This window comes from Lepidochelys kempii, chromosome 6 (genome assembly GCF_965140265.1).
Source record: "Lepidochelys kempii isolate rLepKem1 chromosome 6, rLepKem1.hap2, whole genome shotgun sequence".
NCBI classification, from domain to species: domain Eukaryota; kingdom Metazoa; phylum Chordata; order Testudines; family Cheloniidae; genus Lepidochelys; species Lepidochelys kempii.
In genome coordinates, this window is record NC_133261.1 from 123,986,582 (window position 1) to 124,003,051 (window position 16,470).

General features: G+C 47.6%; 1 protein-coding gene across 2 annotated transcripts in view; it reads right to left on the minus strand.

The window, feature by feature from the left end:
* Positions 1 to 6,968: 6,968 nt before the first annotated feature.
* TMEM260 (transmembrane protein 260) overlaps positions 6,969 to 16,470 on the minus strand; it is an 86,934-nt gene continuing 77,432 nt past the window's right edge. For both annotated transcript variants that reach the window (XR_012159605.1, XR_012159604.1), the window contains 4 exons: positions 15,409 to 15,581; positions 14,813 to 14,992; positions 8,706 to 8,753; positions 6,969 to 7,224 (listed from right to left, as the gene is read on the minus strand). The gene's annotated coding sequence lies outside the window, so the exon portion shown is untranslated. The remainder of the gene's footprint in view (positions 7,225 to 8,705; positions 8,754 to 14,812; positions 14,993 to 15,408; positions 15,582 to 16,470) is intronic.

A 16,470-nucleotide genomic window follows, 5' to 3' on the forward strand; every position in this document is an offset into this window, starting at 1 on the left:
ACTGCGATCTCGCTTGGCGTCATACAAAGGAGTAAACATTCTGGTCATCAAGGTGCCATGCTCTTAAGTCCGTTTTCTTTTCTAAACCCAGCTTTTATATATAAAACAACAATAACACTTTGTCCTTTCACAGCATCTTCCATTACATGGATCTCAACACACTTCACCAACGGCCTCCCAACACCCTGTCTGGGAGGGGAGGATAATATTATTATTATTTAATTATATATCACCGTGCCTAGGACCTTTAGTGTATAACCCTCTCGTTTTACGGATGAGGAAGGTGAAGTAGATGCCTCCTGTCTCACAGGAAGTACTTGGCAGATCCAAGAATAAAACTTTCATCTCCTGGCACTCAGTCCAGTATCTCACTCACAAGACCAGCTTTTCCTCACCATTATGTGTCACCTTTTCCTCTAGAGTGGACCTATTTCAGTGGCAAATATGAATGTTTGATAGATTTTTGACTCCTACCTTTATGCTGGTTTATTGTCACATAGCTTCTCTTGTCGTATTATGTGTACATTTTCACTTACCCCTTTTACAAAAACCAACAAACTGCTGTCTTCTAAAAATAGTCTGCACAGAAGACTGGCGGATTCTGCATGACCCCTTCTCCCCTGTTCTGTGAAATTCTTCCGATAAAAATAGTCTTTAGACAGGGGTGAAAGTAAGTCGAGTGACTTACCGGTACTCTGGGGCCAGCTCTGGCCCCTGGAAGGGGCGGGGCCTAGGGCGGAAGGGGTGGGGTTGAGGGGGTCAGAGCCAGCCCCACCCCACCCTGTAAGGTAAGTGCCCCCCGCCACCAGGGTAGCAGCAGCAGCCCGGGGCTCCGGGGGCTATTTAAAGGGCCCGGGGCTCCCCGCTTCTACCACCCTAGCCCTTTAAATAGCCGTCGGAGTCCTGGGGCAGCAGAGGCAGCTGGAGCCCCGGCCCTTTAAATAGCCCCTGGAGCCCCCGCTACCCCAGGGCTCCAGGGGCTATTTAAAGGGCCTGCGGCTCCCCTGCTTCTACCTCCCCAGTCCTTTAAATAGCCACCGGAGCCCTGGAGTAGCAGCAGCAGGGCTCCAGTGGCTATTTAAAGGGCCCAGGGGGTAGAAGCAGGGGAGCCCCAGGCCCTTTAAATAGCTGCCGGAGCCCTATAGCCGCTACCCAGGGCTCCAGCAGCGGGGCTCTGGAGGTAATTTAAAGGGCCTAGGGCTCCAGCCACGGCTGGGAGCCCCAGGCCCTTTAAATTGCCCCCTGGGGAAACCGGGCTGCCCCAGTACGGTGCACCGGCTCTTGCCGGGACACTGTACCGGGGCGTACCAGCTTACTTTCACCTCTGTCTTTAGATTAAAAAAACTAAACAAAGAGATAAATCTTGTTGCAGAAGCATTGTTCTGATACGCTGGATGTCGGAGCTCATGAGGGAGACATCGTTCTTGTCAGAAAAGGGGTCTGCTCTGTGAGCAGAAAGAGAGATGTTAGAGTGAACACACTGGCTGAAGAGCTGGGCTTATCTCTGACCTTGAGCGAGTCCCTCACTCTCTTTGTAGCCCATTTCCACCCTGCAAAACGGTGGTAATAACATGCCCTTTCTCCTTTGTCTGTCCTGTCTATTTAGATTGCAAGCTCTTCAGGGCAGGGACCGACTCTTGCTATATGTTTGCACAGAGCCTAGATGCGGCCCAATCTCAGCTGGGGCTTCTAGGCGCTTCTGCAGAACAAACAAGAATAGGAAGAAGAAAGTAATCTGAACTGTAGCCAATGATAAAAGACATTAGGTGTATATTTAGACAATAGAGGTGAAATATAAGTATTCATTAATGCTGTAACACAGGGCCTACAGGCCTGAGGCCTGTAAAATATTTAGTTTAGCCAAATTAGATTTTAGGATTTAGGATAAATTAGCATAAGTAAGTTAATAATAAACCTGCTGAGCTTGTGTCTATGTCTGTGATATGCTGGTGTTTTGAAAATACCTGCTGAGTTTGGATAATAATGTCTAGGAGAGATCAGTAGACCCCACAAGATGACCATTGGTAGCCGGGGTGAAATGTTAGAGACTTCCTTAAGGTAACTGACTGTTACTATGATGATAAGATGACATAAATGCTCATGGGTATAAGGAGAACTGATGATACCACCTGAAAAATGGGTCACCCCAAAAGTAGTGGTGTGTAGAAATTTAAATAAGGAAAAGGGTTTAAAACCTTCATAAATATCCATGAACCCAGCAGGCACCAGTGTAACACATTATATAAGCTTTATCCCGGCCTGCACGCCTTAGTAGGGGGAAACGCTAGGATGACAACCACTGGTGGTGACAATGAGGATGAGGACTAACACTTCAGGTTTTTCCGCAAGGCATGGTGCGTGTAACACAAACACTGTGTGTTCTGCGTTGGTCTCTCCTTCCTAGGGTGACCAGACAACAAATGTGAAAAATCGGAACAGGGGGTAGGGAGTAATAGGAGCCTATATAAGAAAAAGACCCAAAAATCGGGACTGTCCCTATCAAATCTGGTCACCTTACTCCTTCCTTTACCAGATTGCAGGGTGCAAAGTGTTGTTTGGTTGGCTAATAGAAGCAATTATTATAAAAAGAACACTGTGTTGTCCCTATTCTGTAACATAGGGTACCCCCCTTCTCTTAGGGTTGCCAACCCTCCAGGATTGTCCTGGAATCTCCAGGAATTAAAGATTAATCTTTAATTAAAGATGATGTCATGTGACGTAACCTCCAGGAATAAATCCAGCCAAAACTGGCAACCCTACTTTCTATCAATAACCTCTCTACTGTAGTCACTCTTGAGGCTGAATTCTCACAGATTACAACAGGTGTAAACCCTCACCTTGAGGTGGGTAGTTAGGTGAAGTAACCCATAACTACAGATCAGGCTATACAATTCTGCTCTTTTAGAAGTCAATATGTATTTTGTAATTAGTTTTGATGTGTTTAGGCTCAAATCCCTAGCATAGGGGAAAGCATAACTAGGCTGAAATATATACAGGTCCAAGTAAGGTGGCCCTCGGTGAGAATGACACACCACACTAACCACAGAATAGCTAGACACTACTGAAATAAGTAATGCTCTCAAGGAAAAGAAGATAGACTGTGCCATAACTGACCCATATAAAGAAGCCCTTGAGGAATTCCACCATGATTTCAACAATTTCCATCCCACCATCAACCAGAGCCTGGACCAGTCCACACAAGAGATCCACTTCCTGGACACTACAATGCTAATAAGCGATGGTCACATAAACACCACCCTATACCGGAAACCTACAGACCACTATTCCTACCTACATGCCTCCAGCTTTCACCCAGAGCACACCACATGATCCACTGTCTACAGCCAAGCTCTACGATACAGCCGCATTTGTTCCAACCCCTCAGACAGAGACAAACACCTACAAGATCTCTATCAAGCATTCTTACAACTACAATCCCCACCTGCTGAAGTGAAGAAACAGATTGACAGAGCCAGAAGAGTACCCAGAAGTTACTTACTAGAGGACAAGCCCAACAAAGAAAATAACAGAACGCCACTAGCCATCACCTTCAGCCCCCAATTAAAACCTCTCCAACGCATCATCAAGGATCTACAGCCTATGCTGAAGGATGACCCATCACTCTCACAGATCTTGAGAGACAGGCCAGTCCTTGCTTACAGACAGCCCCACAACCTGAAGCAAATACTCAGCAGCAACCACACACCACACAACAGAACCACTAACCCAGGAACCTATCCTTGCAACAAAGCCCGTTGCCACATATCTATTCAGGGGACACCATCATAGGGCCTAATCACATCAGCCACACTATCAGAGGCTCGTTCACCTGCACATCCACCAATGTGATATATGCCATCATGTGCCAGCAATGCCCCTCTGCCATGTACATTGGTCAAACTGGACATTCTCTACGTAAAAGAATAAATGGACACAAATCAGACGTCAAGAATTATAACATTCATGAACCAGTTGGAGAAAACTTCAATCTCTCTGGTCATTCGATTACAGACCTAAAAGTGGCAATTCTTCAACAAAAAAACTTCAAAAACAGACTCCGATGAGAGACTGCTGAATTGGAATTAATTTGCAAACTGGGTACAATTAATTTAGGCTTGAATAAAGACGGGGAGTAGATGTGTCATTACACAAAGTAAAACTATTTCCCCATGTTTATCCCCCATACCCCAATGTTCCTCAGACGTTCTTGTCAACTGCTGGAAATGGCCCACCTTGATTATCACTACAAAAAGCTCTCCGCCCCCCCCCCCCACTCTCCTGCTGGTAATAGCTCACCTTAAGCGATCACTCTCTTTACAGTGTGTATGGTAACACCCATTGTTTCATGTTCTCTGTGTATATAAATCTCCCCACTGTATTTTCCACGGTATGCATCCGAAGAAGTGAGCTGTAGCTCACGAAAGCTTATGCTCAAATAAATTTGTTAGTCTCTAAGGTGCCACAAGTCCTCCTTTTCTTTTCACAATGCTGAAGGTGACCTACCAGCAACAAGCTGACCTAACTGCAGTAATATAGGGGTTGTACACAGACAAGACTGGCCCTGACTTGACTAACTAATCAGAATACCCTGCATGCTAATCAGACTGCCCAGCAGACTGGGTAGCACTGACTACATTAACTAAAACAACGTAGAGATTTCCCCAGCCTGCCCAACAGACTGTCAAGTGATCAGATTAGCCAATTAAAATGGCCTGTGTACAGTCAGCCTACAGACTAGCCTGCCATTGATCTGATTAACAAACTCGGAAAGTGTGGGGAGCACACAGACTGGCCACCAGCCTGGTTTGGACCAGATTGACCGCCGAAAATAATCAGGGCTTTGCAAAGTCTGCCCCTGAAGACTGGCGCTAACCAGATTAAAGAAATACACTGAAGAGAGAAAATGTCTCACAGCCCAGTTTTGAGCTTTTACTTCACATTTTGACATTACATTAGCAGTGGCAGGGGACCAGCATTTTATCTTTCTCCTGCCGCTGAAAATGTTGACTGACTATGGATCCCTAGGGGGAGATGGGGCAGAGTGAGGCCAATGGGACTTTTACCATTGGCTCCAATGGGAGCAAAGTTAGGCCCATGTAGATAGTGTTTGAGAATCCCATCCTGAATGTTTAGGCAGGGTTCATTTTAGTTGGTGGCTTGTCCTCTCTGCATTCACCACAACCGAGAAAGGGACTACACTGCACTGTGGCCAGTAAATGACCAATCGGGAGCTTGCTGCTTGAAGTCTCAATGGGAGACGAACTTTGCACCCAGTCTGGAGTCAAGTATCCTTGCTGGAGAGAGAGAAAATGCAAGTTTAGGATCGGGGGAAGTCACCCAGGGCACAGCCTCGCAGTCTGCTGAGCGGTAGTGTGGCTGTCTGCATACACAGGAAAACCATAACTTGAGTCAAAGGCCTTTTCCATTGGCGTAATATTTAATTTCATCACAGTGGGGTGGCTTCTCCAAATGCTGCCACTGACTTCACTTATGTTCAGATCTTCCAAAGTAATTTTGACGTGCATTTGAGCTGGACCATATTGCAATTACTGGCTCCGGTACCCATGCCAGTTTCTGTACAGATCCTCCCAAGGATCTAATGATGATCTAACAATGATGTCAATGGAGTTATTCCTGATTTACACCAGTGCAGGTAAGATTAGAATCAGGCCCTCATTCTTTGTCCATGCAAAGTGGTTGTCTGTTGGCTTTTTTACTCCCTCGCATTTACCCACCGTCTCACTGGTCTCCACTTTGTTTCTTTTCCTGTCTGAACTACTGTGATAGGCATTTACACTCTAAGACCCCAATTTCAGTTTGCTTTGTTAAAAAAACCAGGAAAGTACATCCAAAAACTGACATCAAAGGACTCACCTTTGGCTTAGCCTTTCTCTGTTTCACCAAAAACGAGCGCAAGCTGACACTCCTGTTGAACTAATACCAAATGAGTATTCACGAACTTCCGTTGGTCGCTGCACAATGGGACCACCGCTTGGTATGTGGTGGGGGCTGCTGCACAAGTCCAAAAGGGAATGGTGACGAACGGCTGCTGTCACAAAAGAGCCTCTGTCTGGAACCCACCCACCAGACAACTTCAGATGACAAGACAAATGGAAAAAGAGGAGAAGGAAGATGTGAGACTGTGAAAACGGGAGCATTTTACCCCAAGGTGGGGTATGTTTAGTATTTGCCAGCAGTGCCCAGAGTGTTCAGACAGGCATCTCTTATTGCTTTATAAATCTCACCGAGTACAAAGATTGCTTCATGGGTGGGGACAAAGCTTCCCCCTCCTGGCTGTTCGGTTCTGCAATAACTGTGACTTCCGAGTTGTTAAACCAATGGATCCATGGGGTGTGCCTCCAGCCATTCTTTCAGCCCACTCTTGCTCTGCCACCAAAACACCCCTTTACAGTGTTGTGGCAGGAACCCCGGGGAGAACATCTGTGCAGGTTCCTTGTCTCTCTCCAGCAGAACCACTCTGCAGCAGGACATTCTGATCAAGATGAAGAGTAAGGGGTCAATTCGGCTTGACTTTGCTCATTGCACACAGCTGTCTAAGCCCAATGGAGTGAGTTGACATCTTCAGCTGGCGTGTGTGTGTTTGCACAGCTCACATTTGCAACCACCAATCAGGTGACTGGGTGCTGTTTAAATTATGCATGCAAGTGAATCTTTGCACACCCCAATGCGGTTGCTTGCCCACTTTTGGGGGGCAGTCAGCCGCTGCTGCAACTAGAGCAGGACTGAAAGTTTAGTTTGGTTTTAGAAGACAGATTTCACTTTGCTGATCCTGATTCTGTAGCTGAGATTTCCACTGATGTCAATGGGAGTGCCATGTGTTGAACAAGCACAAAATATATGATAAAGATCCTCACTGAGGATAAGAGGCTCCTCACTGCTGTTCAGCAAGAAGAATTTTGCTCATAATCTATAAATCACATACTACAAATAATAACTAGAAACCACAAATGCACAACCCTTGATTGATGGTATCTCTTTGGGGTTTTATTTTTTAATTTCTGAAGCCATTCGGATAGGAGACACAGTGTTCTGCAGACTCGGCTTGTTTTGAACCCAGTGAACTTGACACGTGTCCTTTAGGGAGGCTCCCATAGCCCATGATTTGGGGCTGAGTTGCAGAACATTGATCACAGATGTCCCCGCTGTCCCCACTAGTCTCTTGCGAACAACTTCAGAAGCCAATCCCACAAAGACCGACGTAATCTAAACAGAAGATATGATAGAAAACAGAGGTTTTAGGAGTAGTTTATGTAAAACTTAAAACGGCAAATTTCGTTTTCAAGTGTTTCTTTCCTCCTCCTCTAGAAACCTGGGCATTTGATCATTTCACAGGGTTGGCAAAAGGAGGACAATATGGATAATGTTGGCTCAGATCAATTTTTTGTGTGTAAGCCTTTTTTTTTTTTTTTGGCAGAATCAGGGTTTGCAAGAAGCAGATAAAACTTTGCCGTTGAAGAACTCCTGACAGCCAGAAACAGCTGCATGCCAGCAAATCAGTACTTAACAAGAGAGATCATCTCGTTAGCCAGGTAAGAGATGGAGACAGAAATCCAGAGAGCTTTCTTGTGAGGATATAAATGAAACAGTTGTTTAGCAATTACTCCAAGACAGTAAATCTCTGTCTATGAACCCTCTTACAGATAAAATCTAAACTTGGTTTGCCCTCCTCATACAACACACATGCATATGCATACCGGCTGCTACATAGCTCATCGATATTTTATTCACATCACATTCCAAGGAGCTCACTGACTGGAATTCAATAGAAACTGTTCTCTGTGTGAAAGTAATTTCAGAAAGTAATCTAGTTTATGGAAATGAAAGGCATCAAAACACAAAAAAACACTGTTTCTGTACAAGTGCTTTGCTTCAAATATTTGACATGGAAATTTATATAATCCCTTTGGGGCACACGGGTTTCACAAGAGTTAACATCTTTTGAAATGAATTTCACAAATGTTTATTTGGAATACCAGGCATACAAATAATTTAGAATATCAAGGCATCTTGTTGAATCAGTCTTAATGATACAGATCTTCGATGGTTGTGAAGGTTAAAAGGTATGTATTTTAATTGGGTATGCAGAAGATGTCATTTTCAATCATTGTACTGCAGGCAGAGGATAATATTGCTTTCAAATTCTAAGCTTTCCGATACATCCGGCTTGACTTTCTCTGTTACTTAAAGAATGAAATGCAAACATTTTTCACATTTTATTTAAGTGTGTGCGGCATGTACTAAATGCAGAAGTGGGCTTTGGACAAAGGCCTTAGACTTTTACCATCTGCCTTTCTCTAGCTAGGTTTGTACATGACCCCTTTCACTGCAGTATTTGAGCACCTCACCAACATGGAAGAATTTATCCTCACATACCCCTGTGAGATAGGGATGTGCCATTATCCCCCTTTGACAGAGAAATTAAGTGACTTGTCCAAGATCACACAGGAAATCTGTGGCAGAGGCAGGAATTGAATCCAAGTCCAGTTTCTTAACTTTACAAGCAGCTTTCCACTCCATTGGAAGCACTGGCCCCAGCCTAGTTTAGGCCACAAGTAAAACTAGTCTGATTGACACAGGGTAGTCCTTAATTAATCATTCCTACTCTGTGCAGGGATTCAACTGTGTACAGTAAATAGGACCTACGGCCACACACCCATGGCCAGAAAGAAATATTGGATAGCTACCTATTTATTGAGCTCCATCCATCCTGTGCGCTGAAGGAGGCAGAGGCCCTGTAGAAAAAATTGTATGTGATCATGTAATTAAAGACTGTATCATAATGCATATGCACAGGGCGGTCAAATTAAGATTGCACAGGAAACCTGACTACTGACATATCCTAACTTTTGAGCGCTTGCCTTTTGCAACCGTCACGTTCTTTTAATGTAGGGGTTTTTTTCCATGTAGTTTCCTAAGTTGACTAAAAAGCCAAAAAAGACAGTTACCTTTTCCATAACGGGTGTTCTTCGAGATGCATTGCTCACATCCATTCCATTGTACGTGTGTGTGCTCGTCACATACGCTGGTGCCAGAAGTTTTTCCCTCAGCAGTATCCGTAGGGGACCGGCTCTGGCGCCCCCTGGAATGGCGCATGCATGGCACGGTATAAGGGGCACCGCCAGCTCCCGCCACCCTCAGTTCCTTCTTGCCAGAAACTCCGACAGTGGGGAAGGAGGGTGGGTCATGGAAAGGACATGAGCAACACATCTCAAAGAACACCAGTTACAGAAAAAGTAACTGTCTTTTCTTCTTTGAGTGCTCGCTCATGTCCATTCCACATTTGGTGACTCTGAAGCAGTGCCCCTGGAGGTGGGTAGGAGTTCACGGACGTGTAGATTGCAACACAGCTCTGGCGAATCCAGCATCGTCCCTGGCCAGCTGAGTGATAGTCTAATGAGCGGTAAATGTGTGGACAGAGGACCACGTTGCAGCTCTATAGATGTCCTGGTTAGGGATGTGTGCCAGGAAGGCCACCAAAGATGCCTGAGCTTTCGTCAAGTGGGCTCTGACAATCGGCGACAGTGGAACCCCCACCAGGTCGTAACAGGTCCTTGTGCATGAGGTGATCCAATTGGAAATCCTCTGCGAGCACACTGGATGACCCTTCATCCTATCCGCTGTAGCGATGAAGAGTTGAGTCGATTTACGGAAAGGCTTGGTACGTTCTAAGTAAAAAGCCAAGGCCCTCCAGACATCCAGGGCGTGAAGACACCTCTTCTCACTGGTTTTGTGTGGTTTGGGAAAGAACACCGGAAGGAAGATGTCCTGGTTCATATGGAAGGTGGAGACCACCTTTGGCAGGAAGGCTGGGTGGGGCCACAACTGAACCTTATCTTTGTAGAAGACCGAGGCAGTTCTGAGGTCAAGGCTTTAATTTCTCAGACCTATCTCACTGACGTCACCACCACCAGGAACGTGACCTTCCATGACAGATGGGAAAGGGAGCAGGACCCCAGAGGTTCAAAGGGCAGGCCAGTGAGCCTAGAGAGGACCAAATTAAGATCCCATTGTGGGACAGGAGCCTGCACCTGCAGGAAGAATCTCTGCAACCCTCTCAAGAATCTGAACTTCATGTCATGGGAGAATACAGTCTGTCCTTGGATCGGCAGGTGAAAAGTGGGGATGGCCTCAAGATGCACTCTAATGGAAGTGTGCGCCAGGCCCTGGCTCCTCAAATGGAGCAAATAGTCCATGTTCCTGTATGGTGGAACATGAGGGAGAGATGTCCCGTTCTGACACCCAGAGGGAAAACCTCATCCACTTGGCCAGGTAAGACAGTCTAGTTGAGGACTTCCTACTTTGGAAGGAGTCCAACAGGTCCTCCTGGACTCCTTCCAAACAGCTCTGCTCCTCCGGGTTCAGTCACACAATATCCATGCTAAGAGGTGGAGGAATCCAAGGTTGGGGTGTAAGAGCTGACCATGGTCCTGTGATGGCAGCTCCAGTTGGTTGGGTAGGGGCTAGGGAGGGGCCGCTGACAGGCTCATGAGCGTGCCGAACCAATGCTGGTGAGGCCACGCCAGGGCGATCATGATAACCTTGATCTTTGCCATGGCCCTGCTGATGAGAGGAATTGGAGGGAATGCGTACATCAGGCCCTCTGACTATGACAGGAGGAAGGCATCAGGGAGGGAGACCTTGCTCAGAACCTGTCGAGAACAAAACCGGTGGAATTTCCTGTTCTGTCTGGTAGCGAATAGGTCCACTTGGGGAGTTCCCCACCTCAGGAAGATCATGCAGGCTACCTCTGGATGGGGCGACCACTCGTAGTGAGAGGAGAAGTCCCTGCTGAGCTGGTCTACCAGCATATTCCTGACACCAGGAAGGTGACAAGCTTCCAAGTGAATTTCGTGGCTGATACAGAAGTCCCACAGACGGAGTGCCTCTTGACAGAGAGCCGACGAGAGCACTCCCCCTTGCCTGTTGATGTAGAATATCGAGACTGTGTTGTCCGTTAAGACTCATACCACCTTGCCTGACAGGTGGGGAAAGAAGACTCCACATGCCAGCCGGACCGCTCAGAGCTCTTTGACGCTTATGTGTAACCGTGCCTCCTCCAGGGACCATATCCCCTGTGTCTGGTGGATGCTGATATGTGCCCCCCACCGAGGTCCAAGGTGTTCGACACCAACTCAATGGAGTGAGGAGGGTTGTCGAATGGAACCCCTTCCACAACTGTCCTGCGGTCGGTCCACCTTCGCATTGAGATTTCTATTGCCTGGGGGATGGTAATGATCTTCTCCAGAGGGTCTCGGAACTGGGAATAGATAGTCGCCACCATGCTGCATCCAGAGCCTGGCATGGTGGACCATGTAAGTGCATGCTGCCATGTGGCCCAGCAGGTGCAGGCAGACCCTGGCTGTAGTCAGAGGGGACGTGGAGACTTCTGCGATGAGGTTTGCCATCGTGTGGAACCTTTCCAGCGGCAGGAACGCTCTGGCGCAGGTAGAGTCGAGGACCACTCCGAAAAACTCTATCCTCTGCACTGGCACTGACGTTGACTTTTTGTCATTCACCAGTAGGCCCAGAGAGCAGCACATGGCTTGAAGCACCGCAACATCCCTTCAGACTTGAGACAATAATGTAGTTGGCACTGCCAGTACCGGGGCTTCTCCCGCAGGCAGGGAACCTTGCTCCAAGTTGGAGCTACCAGTGGAGTGATTGGTCCCAGGCGACCAGGATCAGGCTGAGCGGTGGCTCTTGTCCAACCAATGCCGGTCACTGCGTCCCAAAGCCAACCTGTCCAAGCAAGACTGTCTTGGTCAGGCTCTCTGTGACCGACGGCGTTCAGCAGATCTGCATCAGATACCAGCAATCCGCACCTCATGCTACTCGATCAGTACCAGGACACTGAATGGGACTGGAAACTATGGGTCAGTTGCTGGGAGGATCATCCTGAGTAGGGCGACCTCCGTCTTGGAGACAAGGCGATGACAGCCAGGTGGCCGGTGGTCTCTGGTGTCCAATCAGTGCCGGAATCAGTATTGGGCCCTTGGAGACAGTTGGGGCCGGTCCCGGAGTTCTTGCCGGGTGGCACATGCCTCAGAGGGTCTGCACCAATCTACTGGCAAGGTACACCTCGAGTCCCTCGATCAATGCGTCCGGTGTGGGGACCAAAGAGGGCTCCATAGAGCCTGCCTCTCCAGTCCTGAGGTGTGACGGCTTCGAGCGAGTGAATGTTGGCAGGACGTCCCTCTCGGTGGGGATCAGTACCACTTAGGCAGGGACACATGCATACGTCCCAACACGGGCTTTCCCCAAGACTGGGGTACCATGGGAGCTGGTGTGGGCAGCACGGGGAGCGTCAAGATCTCTTGAGCTGCTCAAAGAGCTTTGGGCATCGATGGCATCTGAAGCTGGCTAGGGCCTGCACTGTTATCCAAGATCACAGGCGAAGCATGGGATGGGCTGCACCTCTCGATTTGAGATGGGGTCCGACTTCCCAAAGGGGGTGCTGAGCTGCTTAGCACAGATTGTGGCTCACCCCCAGCCCTCTCCTGCCCCTATGGGAGGTGAGAGATCTTCCCCTCCCCCTCTTTTTCCGCTTCTTCCCCGGAGCCGTGGATGGAGGGCCGGTGCTGGCTCATGGACAGCGCCGGCGGAGCACTGCGCATGGAGGCCCCGGTGCTCAGTGCAGAGACGGACTGTTCCTCCGGTGCCGGAGTGAGTGCCGACTCCATCAGGAGCACTTTCAGGTGGATATCGCGCTCCTTCTTCATCCTAGGTTTAAAGGACTTGCAGATATGGCACTTGTCACTTATGTGCCCTTGGCCTAAGCACCTTATGTGATATGTGGATCACTGATGATATAAGGTGATCACCTTATGTGATATGTGGATTGTTTGCAGTGATCGCAGGGCTTAAAGCCTGGGTACGGGGCATGCCCCATCCCCTGGCTGAGTCCCATTTGGGACTAACCAAAAGTTGATGATTACTGCTAAGGGTAACTAAGAAACTAACAACTATATTACAGGTTTTCAAGGTTCACAAGAACATAAAACGAAACACTGCTAGCCGAAGCAGCCGATGTTCCAGCACCGTCACTGACAGCAAGAAGGAACTGAGCGTCGGGGGAGCCGGTGGTGCCCCCTTATACCACGAGCACCCTGCAGGGGGCGCCAGAGCCGGTCCCCTACAGATACTGCTGAGGGAAAAACTTCCAGCACTGGTGTATGTGGCGAGCACACACACCTAATATGGAATGGACATGAGAAGGCACCCAAAGAAGAAACAGAAATTCCATCATGTGGAACAATACTGAATCCCTACAATGTTATCAGAAGGGTTGGAATCTAGAGATCCACAGCAAAACCTCTAGCTCTTGATCTAATGGAATAGCTGGTAGCAGCAGTAGGCTGTTACCCTGTATGTGGACCTACTACTAGAAGGTGACAAGACACTTTGTGAGTGGGTGTCACAGCAGAGGACTGTTGAGATTCAGGAGTCCTGTGCTTTATTCCAGGTTCTGATGTGGAGTCTCCAGTGGTTACAGATGTGGTTCGTTCCCTGTTCCCCACACTTGCCCCCTTCTGCCCTTGTCCCCTAGCAGGTACCCCTGGTGTGGGGTAGATTGCATCCAGGCTGAGCATGCTCTGCCCCACCCCACCTCACAGATTGTTTCTTTGCAGCTTGTGCCCCACCTCCACTCCTCACCCCTCTGCATTCCACTCTGCGAGCTTCCTTGGTCTCCTCCTCCAGCAGTGGGAGAATTGAGAGCACAGGATGGAGCGACAGACTCTCTGCTCTTAGTTCCTGGTGCCACAGTAGCCCCTGTCTGCCAGGAGGTGCAACTGAGGAAAATCCTGCTCATCCCCTGTAGCCCCTGGGGAGGGGCGGAGCATGCTCAGCGTGGATACAATCCGCAGAGAATTTATCTGTCAAACTTTAACAAAGCTCTACTTAAAAGCTCATAATTTGGCCAAATATGGGTAGATTTCTACAAGGATGCGAAAAGCACTTCACTGACACAAGGGCAACCCCTCTACCAAATTTCAAGCCCGGGCGCTCCAAAGCGTGGAGGAGATAGCGCTTGTCTGCAAAACAGTAGCGAGAATTTTTAAACATATTTTCCCTGAGCTTTGCTCTGAGCAACAGCTGAACTCTCTTAGCTGAAACTTTAAATAAATAAATAAATATAAATAAATAAAAGTAACTCAGCCAGAGGCAGACACTGAGCATGGACAAGGTTGGGAAAGTTAAAAGCAACTGAAAACAGGGTCTTATGATGAAAAGTGTTAGAAAACCTTAGCTGTTGGTGGTGTTACCAGCTATACCTACAGTTTTGCTCATAATGAGCCTGATTCCGATTTCAAGTACACCAGTGTTAGTCAGGAATATCTCTACCGAAGTCAAGGGGGTTACACACACTGTGAAACCTGCATGAGATCTTAGTCAGGGCCAAGTTTTGCAGGAGACAGTTTGGTCACAAAGTTCCCTTTTGATTTCCTTCTTCAGTTACCCAGTTGTTATTCCCCACTCCCACCCCCTCCTCTAGGCATACCATGGCATGTGAGCACACACACCCACTCCCCAATTCTGAAACTCCCCTCTCATTAAGGCAGCCAGCAAGTAACACAAAGGCCTCTGTTTTGCTTCAGTCCCTTTTATGAATAGGTGGAACGAATGATAAGCAGAGGAAGCAGGAAGGAAAGCTGTTCAAAACGGGGCATCAGTTTTCCTTAGGGAAACGCTTTTCAAATCCACGCTTGTACTTTCCCATCCCCATCTAACACCGCCATTCCATTACTATCACGACAGTGGATTCTACCTAGCAATTAAATATTAAGCTTACCTTTTCAAAGCTGCTGAAAGGATTTGGAGACCCAGTTCCCCAAAATCTCATCCTTCGTGTATACTGATGTTTTCTTTTCTCACCTCCTGGTTCAACTAGGCCATCTCTGGCCACTAGAAACTACAAACCAGTTGGGCAAGCTGCAAAAGCAGATTCATGAGCAGTGCCAAATAGCAGCATCTATTGGGAGAAAAAGGCATGCCGCAGGTCTGAAGATCATTTCAGGTAAATGTGGGTGACTTGTAATGTACGGGGGCACACCGCAAACGGAGCCTCAAAGGTTACATAGCATCAAAGTGAATGGGCTGCAAGGGGCTTTATTCACCACTAACTCAGCAAGCCATGCTATGAGACAAGTTTCCATTGCAGGGCTGCGGGAGTTAAGATTGCAGTTCCTAGAAGTTGTGGGCATCATTTATTCCTCGAGTCCAGTGATAAAAATGCATCCCTACCCTCCCTCCCATGAGCTAGCAACCTGACTCCCCCATCAGAAGAACCCAGATGCTGTGAATAGATTTAAATAAGGTTTGGCTATACTGGTGACCATAACAATTGCTGTTATGGAAGGTAAGCTAAAATAAGAGTAATCAACGCGCCTGCTTCAGGGTGTAAACTGATCCTCCACAGACAGCATCACTGCATAAGTTATCGGGGAGGGAATGCTTCTCTTCTCGTGAAGTATCAAGTACTGGCCACTGCCCGAGGCAGAATGCTGGGCTAGATGGTTCAATTCTCTGATCTGGCATGTTAAATTCTATCCACATATGACCTGTGAGAGAGAGAGAGAGAGAGAGAGAGAGAGAGAGAGAGAGAGAAGTTTTAAATAAGAGTAACAACTTGTTAATATGGGGGGAAAAAAATCTTTTCCCAGGAATGGTTCTTTAAGAAGTTTCCCAAGAAGATTGCATTGTTTTATGTAATGTATTTGGGGGAGGGGGTGCACGCAGGCTGTTTTGTTTTGTTTGAACAGAACACAGAATGTCATTCAAGAGATCGGTTCCCACAGCCATTCCAGTTTCCATTATATTTCGCTTTTTGGAGCACTGAAAGTTAATTCTTCTAACTGTCTACTGGCTTTCCAGGTACTTTCAGATCTGATTAATCCAAATCCATCGGTAAACCCAATTTTACTTCAGATTAAAAAAGATTCAAATTAACAACTGAGCGAGAGCCGGAAATTGTAAGAGAGTGCTTACGTCTTGTGCAGTGTTCCTGCACAAATCCCTCCAACACTCAGGCAATACGATTAGTCTCTGTATTTCTAAGGTACCTGACACTGACTTACAACCTCAGTCATTATTTATTTACGACGATGCCCACAATATAAAAGGGACGGTCCTTGCCCTCAGGAGCTCATAGTCTAAGGACAGACTTGTTAGGGAGACAGGTGAAGGGAAGGAGAACAACAAATAGGGGATTTTTATACATCAGCTATATTCACAGTAGGCAGCACTGGAGAAGAGGCTGTCAAAGGCGGCTTTAATGTGGACATGGCTGGGGCCTTCAGGATAAGCACAGGGAGATGGTACCGCACACAGGGGGCTGTGTGGAGAAATGCACGGAGGTGATGGCACGGACAAGCAGGGGAACAAGGATGGGATCAATGTCAGAGTGCGGGTGGGGTGACAATGCCAGGCTCAGCACGGAGCGATAGGTAG